General features: G+C 42.5%; 1 pseudogene across 1 annotated transcript; it reads right to left on the bottom strand.

Annotated features, from left to right (window-relative positions):
• Positions 1-11,598: 11,598 nt before the first annotated feature.
• LOC308338947 (copine-1-like) lies at positions 11,599-13,123 on the bottom strand (annotated as a pseudogene). The gene has a single exon. The product of its transcript is annotated as a copine-1-like (transcript).
• Between the last annotated feature and the right edge of the window lie 2,568 nt (positions 13,124-15,691).

The following is a 15,691-nucleotide window of genomic DNA, read 5'->3' as shown; positions in this document are numbered from 1 at the left end:
TTCCTTTTTGCCAAAGAGAAAACAGCAGCTCAAAAAGTTAAATGATTTGCTGTAGGTCCTCCAGCTACTAAGCAGCGCATCAGGGCGAGGGCTTCTGTTTCCTGGTTCTGCTTTCACGAGAACACCCTTTTTCTCTATCACGGGGTGAGCAGATGAAGAGTAAAAATAGACACACTCAATCTTTATAATTTAAAATTTTCTTTTGTTGTTTCCCCAGAAAACAATGAACGAAAAATGAACTTGGAGTCCCTGTGGAGTGGCTCGGCTATTGCGAGAACCTTCCTTCTCACCAGTGAGTTATGGCTGGAATTTGAGATGAGTACGTTCAGAAGGGCCAAGACTTGGGTTGCTGGACCAATGATGTTCGATTTCTTTTGTTCAGAAATCAGTCTTATCCTAGTCTGGATTTTTGAAGTCAACCATTTTGTGCGATTGTGAGAAAGTCACCTATTACTTTGTTCCTGTTTCCATCTCTGTTTTCCATCCTGTCCCAGGTGATGGGGGAATTATTATGCTTGAGGTGTACAGAAGTGGGAAAAAAAAGACAGGTCTGGAGTGTCCAAATGATATAATTCTATTCAGTTCCGCCATTGAACATTGTACCCTGTGTTTACTTTCACCTTTCCGCCTTTTACCAGGCTGTTTATTTTTTCATCATGAGAATGGATTATTCTTATAATAACAACAAAGAACTCATATAAAATGACCAGCAACACGCTAACTCTATTTATTTTAATTCTGCCTTAAGCCTCCAAAGTGTAATGAAGAATGAGTGCAAAATTTGGTTTGTAATATGAGGGGGAAGCCCCCATCTAACTCTAAGAATTCTTTACATTTCTTACTCTATGTACCTGCATACTCTCTTTACTTAAGTGAAAGTTCTTCATTTTCATTGTAATTCAATGAGATTTTGTTCCATGCCTACTTTTGGCTAGTTCCTGATTTGATTCCCTAAACAGTAAGACATAGTGCCTGCCCTTCCAGATATGACAGCTTGGTGGATGAGAGATGGAAAAATGTTGTTTCCCTAAGATGTTCTCTTGAGGCAGAAATAGGGTCCTAACACACATAGAATTGAAGGCTTCCAGGCACATCCCTTTCCAGTGCTGCCTCGCCAGCCCCCATGGTGTCCACCTTTCACCTGCTCCTGCTGCAGAGGTGGGTTCCCAGTCATCCCAGGTGCTCAGATCCTGCACATGATGATGTCATCTCGTTTCTCCTCTGGCTGGTCCAGCTCCAGGCTCACACCATTGAGCCACTTCTTACCTCCGCTTTCCCCAACTTTCACATCACATGGGAAAAGCATCCGTTATCCCTAATCCTAATATATTCTCACACACAGACCGCAAAGGAGAGTTGCCCTCTGTTGTCCCAGTCACATAGGGACACAAATTGTAAATGTAGAAATTAAAATTACAAACAAATTATAAAAAATAAACAAAGAGAACACAGAAAAAACCACCCACTTTTTGTTTGCAACTCCCCTGTCCTTAGAGCTCCCACGACGCTTCAAGTTAAGCTCCCTCAGGTCAGGGAATGGGTCTCTCTTGCTCACTTGTGTGTCCCCAATGCCCAGTCTAGAGCCCGAACCAGGGTAGGCGCTCACCAAATGTTTGTTGAGTACAAATGGATGACTAAGTGACTCAGGCATGCATCCCTGTGAACTTGGCCAAGGACAAGCTGAGTGGCAGACACCATGCTGCACTCAAAATTATCCCTTCCTTGGACACTGGCTGACTGTCCTTGGAACATGTTTGTGTGACTTGGCCTTCTCTTCCCTCAGGATGAGTTCATTTCCCAGGAGGCTCCTCAGACCCTTATGCAAAAAAACCTTGGCAGACCCACCCTAGGGGCCCTCCAGATTTGCCCAGGCCCTGACTGGATCCTGGCGTGAAGATGGCCTGGGTTCAAGCCAGGGCTCAGCTACACAAACAATGACAGCTGGAATGTCAAGTGCAAGGACAAGAACCATGAGAGGGAAGAATGGTTACTTTTGCCCGGGGAAGGTAAAGGAAGGCTTGGGCAGGTGATCAGGGTGAGGACCAGCTGCTGACGCAGGGTCACAGAGCGCCCAGGAGCACAATGTTCTGTCAGAAAGCCCGCTGTGGAGAATAATATTGGGAGAAGAAGAAATAATGATTGTTTAGGGACATTTGTGGATTTTATTCCCAAGGCCAAGAGAAACAAACTGACCTGAGTTTGGGAAGTGTCCGATGAAGGATGGGTTGCAGGGCGAGAGATTGGAAAGCTGCTTAGGAAGCTCCATCAGTCACCCAAGGAAGAGGCTGGACACCGACCAAGGGTGGGAAAATGGGAATGAAAAGTCTCCTCCACCACATAGTAGTCCTTTGTCTACTTATTTGTGCATATTTGTGTATTCACAACACTTCCAAACCCAGTGTCAGGCCCAGAAATAGTGGTCAGTAGATGGCTGTAGAATGAATGAGTAAATAAAGCACAGACGGAGAAGACACTGGGGGTGAAGAATCCATAGGCTCTGGGCAGGGGGTGTGTGTGTGCCGGGAGTAAGTTGGTGAGAGAAATAGAGAAGATGAAGATAAGATGAGGTTTTTAGGTATTGCTGGGATGCTCCTTTCCAAGGTGGGAGTTTGATGGAAAGCAGAAGCAGGTAGAGGGTGAGCGAGGATTATGACAACTTCGAACAAGCCCACGTTCTATGCCAGGTGTGCTTCTAAATGTTTCATGGGTAGTGACTTATTTTATCCTTATGATAACCTTATGTGGTAAGTACTAGTATTCTTTGATAGACGAGGACACCGAGGCTCAAGGAGGTTAGATAACATCCTGTAGTCACAGCTAACAAGAGGCACAGCCAGAATTTGAACGCTTATCTGTTGGCTTGGGACCTGTGGCCTGTGGCATTTGAGAAAACTGACCAAATCTGCAGTTGTTAGAATGCACCCCACATGCCATGTTGCAAATGTTTTTCATGCCCCTTTGGTATTATGGTCAATTCTGTGATATTAACTAGGTGTATTGGTTATGGTTCTTCAGAGAAACAATAGGATGTCTATGTATCTATCTGTCTATCATCTACCTGTCTGTCTGTCTGTCTATCCACCCACCTATCTATCTATCTAGATTCATTTTAAGGAACCAGCTCACATGATTGTGGGGGCTTGGCAAGTCCAAAGTTTGCAGGGTAGGCTGGCAGACTGGAGAACCAGGGAAAGGCTGCAGTTTGAGTCTGAAGGTGGTCTGCTCGACTTCGTCTCCTGTGAGGTCAGTTTTTTCTACTAATGCTTTCCACCTGAATGGATGAAGCCCCCCCACCCCAAGAGGGTAATCCACTTTACTCAAAGCCTACTGGTTTAGATGTTAATATCTTGAAGTGTCCTCACGGAGACATCTAGAATAATATTTGACGAAATACCTGGGGGTATCATGGCCTAGCTAAGTTGACTCCTAAAATTAACTCTCACACCAAGGCTCAGAAAATAGGGACAGTGGCAAATACTTAGCATACACCACAGGCGGCCTTGCTGAAGCAGGATTGCTAAAGTTGGAAAGTCTGAAAACGTCACGAATAAGTTTGAGATGTTTTAGGCTTGCATTACCCGCATTTATGATCTTTCGAATAATACATCTGGTAATGGGTTGATGCTGCCAGGGAAGATATGGTTAACTATGGCTTCTAGATATATTTAATATTTCTAAGACTATAGAGTGAAATGACTGTGGTCATATTAGTGCAACCAGTCTCCAGTTTATCAAATATCATGGTAGTAAAAAGAAGGTTGTTTCAGACACATGGAGGGTATTTCCGTCCTATGGGGAGCATGTGAGTTTTGTGTCTGGCCCTGACTTCCCAGAAATGGTGAGCAGCGTGTCACAGGCAGCCAGGGAGCCCTGGGTTCAAGTACCACCACAGCCCAATCTGAGTATCAACTTACTTTCCTCCTTTTGAATCAATACACTTAGATTCCCACATGTTTTCTGTGTGAGCATTTTTCTTGAATATTTATTGGCCTGGGTTATATTACTTCCCCCCCCAATATATATTTATTCTGGGACTAGCACTTTTAAATTCTCAGAAATTACCACAAGTATTGACATTTATTTTCTAGGCTCCACAAGACATCATCTATGCTGTTGAAAAGATGTCATTTGGTGTCTGGCTAGTTAAGAAATGGAGACATTGAAACCCAATCTTAGTTTGGGGTTCTAGAACGCCTTTTTGAGAGTATGGTTTTTAACTGCATATGAGAATATGCTAAAGATAAAAGTATATTTAGGCTTTATAGAGTATTTTACAAACATGAGTTCATTTTTTCTGTGCTCTTATGATGTTATGCAAAATACAGTTATATTTTCAGTAGAGTCAGTAAAACCTTTAAAGACGTAAATTGGCCTAAATTACTTGGTGGCCAAGCCAGGAATCAAACTCTTGTCTCCAGATTCCCTGGGAAGAGGTGAAGATCTGGTTCACATCCTGGGAGGTCTGGTGGAAAGAGTATAAACTCTGAGGTCACAGGTTCAAATCTCTGCTCTACCTCTCACCAGCTGTGTGAACTTGGATAAGTTATTTGACATCTCCATGAATACTAAACGCACATGTGAGACGGTAAAGATTGCAGAAGGTAGGGCAGTTAATTCTATTTGTAACCCATTTAATGGCTGGAGAATAACCAAATGTTTCAGGTAACATTTAAGAAGTTTTTGTATTCTCAGAGCACACCCGTCTGAAGATAAAGTGGTGCCAAATTAACAGGAACAAAAAAAACTCACCATTTCTCTGGCTGAAATCAAAACCCTAGTTGGATATCTCCAGTGGCAAAGTCCGAGAGACAGACAAGGGTCAGGTAGTTTGGGGGAGAGAATCCCGGGAAGCACAATGAAGAAGTAGGGAGGATAAGGCGGGCAAGGCAGAAAATCCAATAAAGGTATTTTATTGAGCTGGTTGCTACAGTGGGCAGCTGGCTCTGAAGAACCTCATAGAAGGCACCTCAAAAATAATTCTTCCATTGGGCAGGAAGCTGGGGTTCATCGGGAGGTGTTAATTCTTTTTCTCTCCTGGGCTATGGCCACATGCAGGCTCAGCAGTCTTCCTTGCTTTTTGGGCAAACTCTCTGAGCAGAAAATCTGGAGATATGTTGACAGGACCTTGAGTTGGAATCTGGTGTCATAAGCAAGGCTGTCCACCATACCTATGTTGAAATCAGGTGGGCCAAAGGGAATGTGGCAAAGACCACAACCACTCTTTGCTGCAGACCTCCATCTTCCCCTCAGTGGTTTCTGATAATGTGGGAACTTTCTGATAATGTGGGAACTGATAAAGGGAAACTTCAAGTGGGATTGCACATAGGTGGCTGGAGGTCTGTGAAGCAATGTCTGATGTGAATGCTATTGGTCTCCTGTGAGTTCCGCACAGCTCCTCACCATGGTGGCAGCCCCTGGACTAGTACAGCTCCTCAGTCTGATGCCCCCATCTCCGCCATCTCCCACTGAGGCACATCACAGCCACAGTGTGCCAACATCAAACCACTGAGGTGGGGGGAATCCTTTTTGCCTGACTTCATCCCCTATATCCTGACTTTGATCCCTAAAGCATTAAGGCGACGAGAATCTGGGAAACTTCTGTGAAGTTGCAAATATCATCTGGAAAAGGAACATCTCGATCCACTGTGACCTCTTCCTGCACTATCTTGGATCAGCTAATGTGTTTTGTACCAGAGAGCACAGAGTTGAGGAAATATGAAGGTAGATGGATGGTTTTTGTTGTGGGAATCAGGAGTCTAGACAGAGCTGAGAAGAATTGGGTGCCCTCTGTTCCTTTTTGAAGTCCAGGCAGAAAAGGCCGAGAGTCAGGAGGAAGGAAGTCACATGCTCAGGGTCTTCTGTGTGTCAGTCATTTTATAATATTATGTCTTATTTAATCTTCATAGCACTTCACATTACTATAAAGTAAAGGTTGTTATTTCCAAGGAGATCAAAGCAGCACAAGTACAGAGGGAACAAATAACTTTCCCAAGGTCACTGAGTTAGGAAGACACAGAGGAAGGTTTTGAACCCTGGTCTATCTAGTACTACAGTCTGAGCAATCATGTAACAGTTGAATGGAGAAAAGAAAGGAGAAAAGCCAGGAGTTAATGACATTGGAGGTGAGCACTTGAAGGGTAGCTTGAACCATAGATTTTGGTTTCAGTTTGCACTCTGAACCATCTAAGCAGTTCTCAGAATGAATTCCACAGGTAGAAGCAAGCATTCATGTGAAGAAGGCCTGGGGGATTGAGCAGGCTACGAGTTCAGTGAGCCATCAGGTGCTGCTACTGATAAGACAGGGATGTGTCCTCACTTTACATAATAGACTCAATGGAAAGTGGACGAAGTCATGGGCTCAATGTGCTTTGTTCTGTTTAGAATCTACCTGGACGTCCATTTTCTAGTCACCACATTTTAAGGGGCTCCAGGAGACTTCCAAATCAGATTGTTCGCTGAAAGAACCAACAGGAAATTGAGTGGTATAGAAAGTCTGATGTGGGAGGTGTATTGTGGGCAGGAGCTAGAAACTAGAGGAAGGAAACACGGAGGGAGAGAAGGTGACTGTTTTCAGATATGTATAGGGCCTGTATGAGGATTTGCACTCAAGACATCGGAAGTAGGCAAACAGAAGGGAAGGAAGGAAGCCCTTTTTTATTGAGATCTATGTGTATCAGTTGCTGCACCTGCTTCAAGTACTTGAACGTTAAGAAAGATGCAAACATTGAGCTGTAATGTCCATTGGTGTGAGAGGATTCCTCTTTGACATTTCAGAGACTGGATTAATGTGGACAGAGATATTACAGAAGGGGATTTCGGTGTTATATGAGCAGTTTGAATAGAAGATGAATGGCCTCTCAGATCTATCCACAATTATGACTGCGTGGATAATCTGGGCCGCTTGCTCGACCTTCAAGATCATTGAGAACAGGACACTCATCAGTGAGATAGATTAAAGGAAAAATAAATATCTTCAAAGCCCAAGATAAAAAATTCTAAAATCTTCCTAAAGTAAAAGCAGACCATGTACAAGGGACATGAGTCTTGTTGAAATCAGAATCACAGATGAAGCCTAAGATACCACTCTATGATGGTGAAATACAAAAAATGTAAAGTTTGATAATTCTGATCACTGGTCAGATAATTCCATTTGAGGAAAGAGAGACCCTCATGTGCTAGTGAATGTGAGTTGGTGTAGTCATTCTGGGAAACAATCTGGTGCTCCTTAGAGAAACAGAGAAGGATGCATATTCTCTGTCACCCACAATCCCTTTTCTAGTCATATGTTTCCGAGGAACTCTTGCACAGGTATAAAGAATCACATAGGAGCATTTTAATATATTTTGGCAACATCGTTTGTGATGATAGGGAGTTGGAAGGGACTTGTCCATCACAACGGGAATGGGTGAGTAAGTCAGAGTGACTATCTAGTACAGAATACTATGCAATAGTCACGGTTCAGCAAAGTAGATGTATCTACAGTTTAAATGGATTGATCTTTTTTTTTTTTAAAGATTTTATGTATTTATTCGACAGACAAAGATCACAAGTAGGCAGAGAGGCAGGCAGAGAGAGGAGGAAGCAGTCTCCCTGCAGAGCAGAGAGCCCGATGCGGGGCTCGATCCCAGGACCCTGGGATCATGACCTGAGCCGAAAGCAGAGGCTTTAACCCACTGAGCCACCCAGGCGCCCCCCTAAATGGATTGATCTTAAAAACACAGTGAAAAGAGCAAGAAGTTGAATAAGATTTATATGCAATATCGCTTACGGAAGATAAAAACACATGTGTAAAATGGTTATTTATCTTTTAGTACTACATCGAGATGCAAGGACGTTTATCATAAACATGAATGTGGGGCGGGAGATGGAAGTGGAGCTGTGAAGGGTATGGAGGGGGAGACGGGGCACCACAGAATAAAAGAAGGTAACAGAAGGATTGTGTACAGAGAGCATGTAGACTTCTGTACCTCCGATAACGTGCTGTGACCTGAAAAGGTTTACAACATTTTCTGAACAGCAGGAAAAATACAACTTATGCTTTTCATAAATGTAGGTGAAATGTTAACTTATGTGTCGGCCTGTTTGCCAATTCATTTTTTCAAATTATGTATTCATTCCTTTCATCATTTAATACATTTTCATTGAGCGCCCGCTATCTACCTGGTAATGGTCATTCTAAGGCACTGGGAATACAGCTGTGTATGACACACTCACAGGAAAATACCCAGAAGAATTGCTGGGTCGGGGAGTAAGCACATTACAATTTTAATAGATATTGCTAAATTGTCCTCCAAAGTCTATACCAACTGGTGTTTTTTATTAGGTGGTCTGTTTTCTGATACGGCTTTTTAGCAGGGACACTTTCCAATTATTTGCTTCTCTAAGGGCAGATGAAGGGATTGATAGGGAGGGAGCTGGGAAAAAGCCCAAGGGAATTTGGGATTTGAGTATTTCTGTATCCTGGGAGCCAAGACAACCTGGTCCTGGTGGAAGAATGGGAGCTCAGGGAAAATTGTGAGGTGTGTCAGACACATGCTCCCCAGGCTTGCCCTGCCCTGGGCATTTTCCCTCTTGGGTCATTTAACTGATGTCAAGCACCTGTCATGGCAAGGGGAGAGGAAAACTCACTTCATTACCAACTGGCACACTTCAGCAGGAGCGTAGTGTCTGTGCCCATGGCCAGCACCCCTACTAGGCTTCCGGGGAGTTCCCATCCAATTGCCACAGCCCTAGATGGCAGCCTGTGGGCTCCACCCAGGGCCCTTGGTGGAAACAGGATGTAATGTTTCCAAGCAGGGTGAGCAGCCGCTGCTTATCTGCGGTGGTCAGTAGGGCAGACAGAAACATTCTCTGCGACCTTCTTTCCTTGGAGTGTTTGAAAACCACGACCCCACTCCCCTTTATGGAGGAGGTAACTGAGGAGTTTTAACTAAGTGGAGCATAAACATGAAATGTTTGTGTTTTCTCCAATTATTGATTCCTTTTTTTAAAAGATTTTATTTATTTATTTCAGAGAGAGAGAGAGAGAGAGAGAGAGAGAGAGAGAGAGACTGAGCAGGGAGGCAGAGGGGGAGGGAGAAAGAATCTGAAGCAGACTCTGCACTGAGTGTGGAGCCCAACGTGGGACTCAATCCCATGACCTCAAGATCATGACCTGAGCCAGAAACCAAGAGTTGGACGCTTAACTGACTGAGCCACCCAGGTGCCTCTCCAATTATTGATTTCTATAGAGTTCAAGTGAATTCCCATTTTCCCACTCTTTAACATCTTTGGCAGGTTCCATAACGTTCTGCCCTCTTTAAGTTATAAAAATTTCAGTCCATTTTGGTTTAAAAAGTCAATCTCAGACTCAATTTAAATCTAATCTCCTACCTCATCTAAACCATGAAGCCTGGGGGATCTGGGGCAGGAGTTTATAAACTGCCTTTTCACTTTTCATCAGACCTAGCACTTTGGAATAGAGACGGAGGTGATAGGCAAGGGGGTGGGGAATGGAGGAGAAATAGTCTATCTTGAGATACAGGCCTCGTTTCTCTCCTGGCTCTACTGGTATATTTCCCCATGGGTAGTGCTATTGTCCTTTTAGGTAGGATGATTCTGGGTGGAAACATTCTGCAGTTCTCTGAATAGTTAACATTTCTCCATCCTTAATAAACATCCCCATAGCATGTTCATCTTTAGAACTTACTAGATTCTTGACGTTGTGCAAGTTTCTTCACTTCTGTGTATCCCAATGTGCTCATCTAGAAAATGGGGAGAATAAAAGTACGTCCTTCATAGGACTTTTGTGAGAATTAAATACGAACTTTGTAAAGGGCTTGATATAGTGTCTGGTATTTTCCAGCACTAAATGTTAGCTATGGTAATAATTACTGAAATGAGTGGTTTTATGAAATTGAACAAAGTTTCTCCTAAAACACAATCATTTATTAACATTTTCTTTATTTTTGTTTTGGTCTCTTTTCTACTGGTTTTAACCTACCAAATTGCCTGGAAGCCAAGTCATGCAAACTTTGTGGCAAAACTGCCTTGTTCTATTCTGCCACAGATTTTAACTGAAGGGCAGATTTTCTGAGTTGACCTGATTGTTTTTTGGGTTGAGAGGACATAAGCCTTCAATTCACCCATTTTAACCTCTTTTCCCAAATACTCTATCAGCTTTGCTTTTCCTTCAGTCTCCTCCAGGGAATTGCTTTTCTTACTTGAAGGGCAGAGGAAACAGAGCAGGTAATTGATGTCTGAATAAAGATGATAGAAATGATGGTTATTGAGATGAAAATGAAAATCAACACTTACATTGTCCTCCATGGTCTTTTAATGACTTGTGGCCAAAAGCATTATGCTGTTTTTATAAAAGGGAACCAAATATATACTGGGTCTTGTTGAAATGCCATGATGAATGAAGCTTTTGAGAGTAGGAAACATTTTTCTATGGCTTCCCCACTTCTGGGGAGGGTGAGCAGGGACCTTGGTACAACATGACGGCTATGAGTCCTATCTCCTCCCATACTCATATTTTAGATTCCAAGCTTTGATAACAAAATTGAACTAAAAGAGCTCCCTGAGCAGTGTGCTGTATACCTAACCCCATCTCTCACTATTTTTGCACTCTCTCCTTTTATATCAAAGCATATTTTAGAAGATAGGGTCAAGTGACTTATGTTGGGAATTGTATGCAAACTAAGAATCTACACGTAGAAGTGAGATAGATAGGGAGAAATATTGCACATTTCATTCAGCTTTTTAAAAAACTTAGTACAAAAAATAACTGGTTAGGTCTTTAATTTGTTTCTGGAAAAAAATCTAAGCCATAGAAGTTTTGAAGTAAATTTTATCACCTGAGATATCAGGGAGGGGGAGGACCTATTTTATGAGTCATTTGATAGCCGAAGGAATTCCTTTTTCGTAGAGGGGGACCAGTTATTAGAAATCAGACTTGCAGGACACTGGGTAGTTCAGTTGGCTAATCATCTGCCTTCAGCTCAGTTCATGACCCCAGGGTCCAGAATTGAGTCCTGCATCAGGCTCCTGGCTCAGCAAGGATCCTGCTTCTCCCTCCCCCTACTTGTATGTTCTTTCTCTCTCTCGGACAAACAAATAAATAAAATCTTCTAAAAAATAAAATAAATTTAAAAAAGTAAAAAAAGGAATCAGGCTTGTAAACTGGTACTACACGGGTTGCTTGTGTGATGGTTTCTTGGACGGCCTGAAATTACAGTATGGTTAATCCTATTCAGCTCCCAGTGAGCTTGGCATACAGTAGGCACATAATAAATGTCTGATAATGGAATGAAGAAATGATACACACCTGCCAATTGCTCAAAGCATCTGTGGCTTCCTCTGTTCATCAAGTTGACTTCTATCAGGTGTTTTGTTTGTTTGTGTTTTGTTTTTGTTTTGTTTTGGCTTTCACTGACCTTTATTAAATGAAGGACTCCAGGGGCAAGAAGAAGGGATCAAGAGCAACAGCAGGAGCAAATATAAAAGTATAAAATGTAAAGTGTAGCACTGGGGAATGTGTGCAGGATTGATCCATGCCCACAGGGACCTTGGGGGCACAAGGCTGAGAACTAGCCATAGCCCACCCTCTAAGGGAATCTAAGCCTGAGGAGCACGTGCAGGGCTCTTGACTCGGGGTGGAAGTGGCTTGAATGGGGCCCAACCTTGGGCCCTGAAGTAGGAGACGAGTTGTGTGTGTACTTCTGCAAGCACAGTCTGTGTCAATGTCTCCCAAGGGGGCATTCTGGAAGTGGTGGTAGGACACAAACTGCACTATGTCACAGGCAGCTGCCACCCCAGAGCATGCATGCAAGGGTCCACCATCAGCATCCAGCCGCTCCATGGCCTCGAAGTAAGCACCACCCACACCCACAATGATCACTGACATGGGCAGGTGGGAGGCACGTGCCACAGCCTCACATGTGGCTTCCACATCTGTCACAGCACTGTCAGTCAGCAGCAACAGCATGAAGTATTGCAAGGCAGTCCTCTGATATGCAGCCTGGGTTGCCAACCTAGCCAATGGTTGATGTTGGGTGCAAAGTTCGTAGTGCTATAGAGGTGAACTTGGGGCAGGGCTTGGTGGTAAGCATCCACAATGCCCTGGATTCCTGTGCAGTAGGTGTTAACTGCAGTCAAAGTTCAAGGCAAATTCATGGGAGACCTGCTAATCAGGGGATACCTGGGCCCCAAATCCAAATGCTGGGATAGCTTGTCTGAATCATAGTCCTGAATTATGTTGCCCACACTCCATAGTGCTCTCAGGTACTCATTGACCCCTGCTGGGCTCAGGTAGTACAGGGAGTTGGGGGAGGAAGGATCTCCATTGGAGCCCGTGAAGTCAATGCCTACAGTGAAGTTAATTTGACAGCCTCACATCACATAGTCCAGGAATGAATACTATGTTTCTACCTGGCAAATCTTGACACAAACAGTCACAGAGTTCTTGCAGATTTTCTGTTTCTGCTTTTTCTCAGGGTGGATCCATTCAAACTCAGTGGGGACTTCTTGCAGCTGTGCCAAGCTGGTGTAGAAAGTACCAGTAAGATCATGTGAACCATCACTGTCATAATCTGAGCATCAGATTATGCACGGGTGTGCTGGGATCTTCCCCACAGAAATGCTGAAGGGGAACAGAGAGTGTTTCCATGTAGGATTCAAGTTGTTCTTGATTACCTCAGATCTGTATGCCAGGTGCCGTTTCCCATCACCCTGATGGAAGAACTCCAAGAATGGATCCAATTTCTCCAGGAAGTCCTTATCTAGGTTTCTGGCCTCCACTTCCATGGCCACTATACAACTATCCTTCATCTTCTGAGTGGATACCTCTTCTAGGGAACACTCAGCCCCTCCTAGGAAGTCATTCCCCAGCTCATTATGTCTATGTCATAAATGCCAAATCGGAGCTTCTGGACTGTTTCAAAGTGGTACTCAAGCTGCAGAGTCTTGGAGAACTTGGGGCTCGAACAGTTCCGTACTAGCTCAGTTCGCCAAGCTCCATCCAGCTTCCCCTTCCCACATCCTGTAGAAGGACACAGAATGGGTCAGACTTGGAGCCGATGTCCTTGTCAATGAGGTGGTCACAGGAAATGGATAGCTGAACCAAGGTCACGCAGTGGGCCATCTCTTTCGCCACTTCACAAAATGGCCACCAGCCTTGTTTGTGTATTTTTAAAATTGCATCAACCTCTGCAGTTCTAGATGCTTCTTTTTTTTTCCCCTTATTCTCTTTTGGGAGACAAAACCTACTGTTTCTAACTAGTGAGTTGCCTTCATATCTGCGAGAGAGGACCAGGTAAGCTGAATTTCAGGGATTGTGGCCTCGACTGAAAGTTAAGTTCTGACTCTCAGTTCATGAAAAATGTTCTATGTTTGGTAATAATATAGTTCTGTTGCACCTTTTTTTCTTTTTTAAAGATTTTACTTATTTATTTGACAGACAGAGATCACAAGTAAGCAGAGGCACGCAGGGAGGGCGGGGAAGCAGGCTCCCCACAGAGCAGAGAGCCCAACTTGGGGCTCGATCCCAGGACCCTGGGATCATGACCTGAGCCGAAGGCAGAGGCTTTAACCCACTGAGCCACTCAGGTGCTCCCTGTCACACCTTTGTTAAAGGTCATCAATATTTTTGAATTCTTGGTGATTTGTGATGGTGGAAAATTACACATTTTGAATAAATCTTGAAAATCTAGCTTTTGAGCCACAGATTTTTAAAAAAGTATTTTATTTATTCATTTGTCAGAGAGAGAATGCACAAGCAGAGGGAGCAGCAGGTAGAGGGAGGAGCAGACACTTCACTGAACAAGGAGCCTGATGTGGGACTGGATCCCAAGACCCCAGGATCATGACCTGAGCTGAAGGCAGATGCTTAACTGACTGAGCCATCTAGGTGTCCCCAGTCATAGGGTTTTGAATCAATAACTAATTTAATAAAAGCCTGAGTGTTTGAGTTAGTTGCTGTAATTAAACTCTGTTGATTAGAGGGAAAAATTATTACTCACTGAGGGGTGACTACTTTTTGGCTTTAGGAGAAAAGAGCTTGTGGTCTTAATGCACTTTTAATCCAATTTGTTTCCTTTTTAGGAACAAGCATGTTTGACGATTTTACCCAAGAGCTTAGAGTCAACAAGGAGATTTCCTTTTATTTTTTATTTTTCCAAATTTGAAAGAAAAGCTTCCCACCCAGAGTCTAGAGACTAGCTTTGTTGGGTGTACTAGCCTTGTGAAATCTGGAATTGTCAATCTGTGAATGTATAGAAAAAAATCTTGGCTTATCTATGACTGTCTTTCATTTTTCATTTTCCAGTACTCGGTGGTCAGGGTGAGAGTTTGTAGTTCTGCCTTTGGAAGTTTCCAGTGCCATTTCTTGTTTCATTCCCATCTTACTTTCAAGGGATTATAGAATATATATTTCTTTTTTTAAAATTTCAATTCAATTAATTAACATACAGTATATTATTAGTTTCAGAGGTAGAGTTCAGTGATTCATCAGTTGCATATAACACCCAATGCTCATTACATCATGTGCCCTCCTTAATGCCCATCACCTATTACTCCATCTACCCACCCACCTCCCCTCCAGCAAACCTCAGTTGTTTCCTATAGTTAAGTTTATCTTATGTTTTGTCTCCCTCTCTGATTTCATCTTATTTTGTTTTTGACTCCCTTTCCCTATGATCATTCTTAAATTCTTACATGGAGGAATGTGGAATTTAAGATCATTCTTAAATTCCACATGGAGCACTGGGTGTGGTGCATAAATAATGAATCTTGGAACACTGGAAAAAAATTAATTTTAAAAAAATTCAATATGAGTGAAATCACATGATAATTATCCTTCTCTGATTGACTTATTTCATTTAGCATAATACCCTCTAGTTCCATCCATGTTGTTGCAGATGGTAAGATTTCATTATTTTTGATGGCTGAGTAATATTCCATCGTAAAATATGGAAACAGCCCAGATATCCATCGACAGATGAATGGATATAGAATATATATTTCTGTAGTCTTTCTTTGTTTTAAAACATCCCCCCCAGTATTTCCCTGTCCCTAACTCTATGCAGTTTCAAGTGATAAACTGTCAGGGGAAAAATTGGATGAACAGAAGGAAAAATGAATCCAATTTACATGGAAAGTGTCCAGTTGAAGCTTTGAAACTAAGAAAAAATACCTAAAATAAACTGAGGCTTTAAGGTAGAAATTATATCATTGTTATTATTTTTAATGGTGATAGCAATAATCAATGACTAACACATGTGGAAAAATCCAAGTGTGTTTTCTATCAGAAGCAAATTTGAAAGTGGCTGATCAATAAAGTAAAACTGCTTGCTATCTTAGTCTTGTTATTATTGTTCAGTACTGGGTCATCTTTGTCAAGTAATGGTGTTTGTGTGTACTTACTTCAAAGGAGATGTCAATTTGAGAACAATAACAATTGAGATATTATTAGTTCTTGTGATTGCCATAGAATAGGTAATAAATCAAATTTGTCTGAACTTCAAAATTAAAATGATTGAATGGGCTTTTAGCAAATAATTCTAATCAGGAACATTTATTGAGGGGTTATGGCATGTCAGGTATGGAATAAATGCTCTATTTGTATTATTTCATCTAATTATTTCAATAACCCAGTGCCACAGGGAGTCATATTACTCTATGTTGTAGATGAGGAAATTGTCCAGGTAACTTG

This window comes from Martes martes, assembly GCF_963455335.1.
Source record: "Martes martes genome assembly, chromosome: 2".
NCBI lineage: Eukaryota > Metazoa > Chordata > Mammalia > Carnivora > Mustelidae > Martes > Martes martes.
The sequence above is the reverse complement of the archived record's forward strand: the minus strand, read 5'-3'. Positions and strand labels throughout refer to the sequence as shown.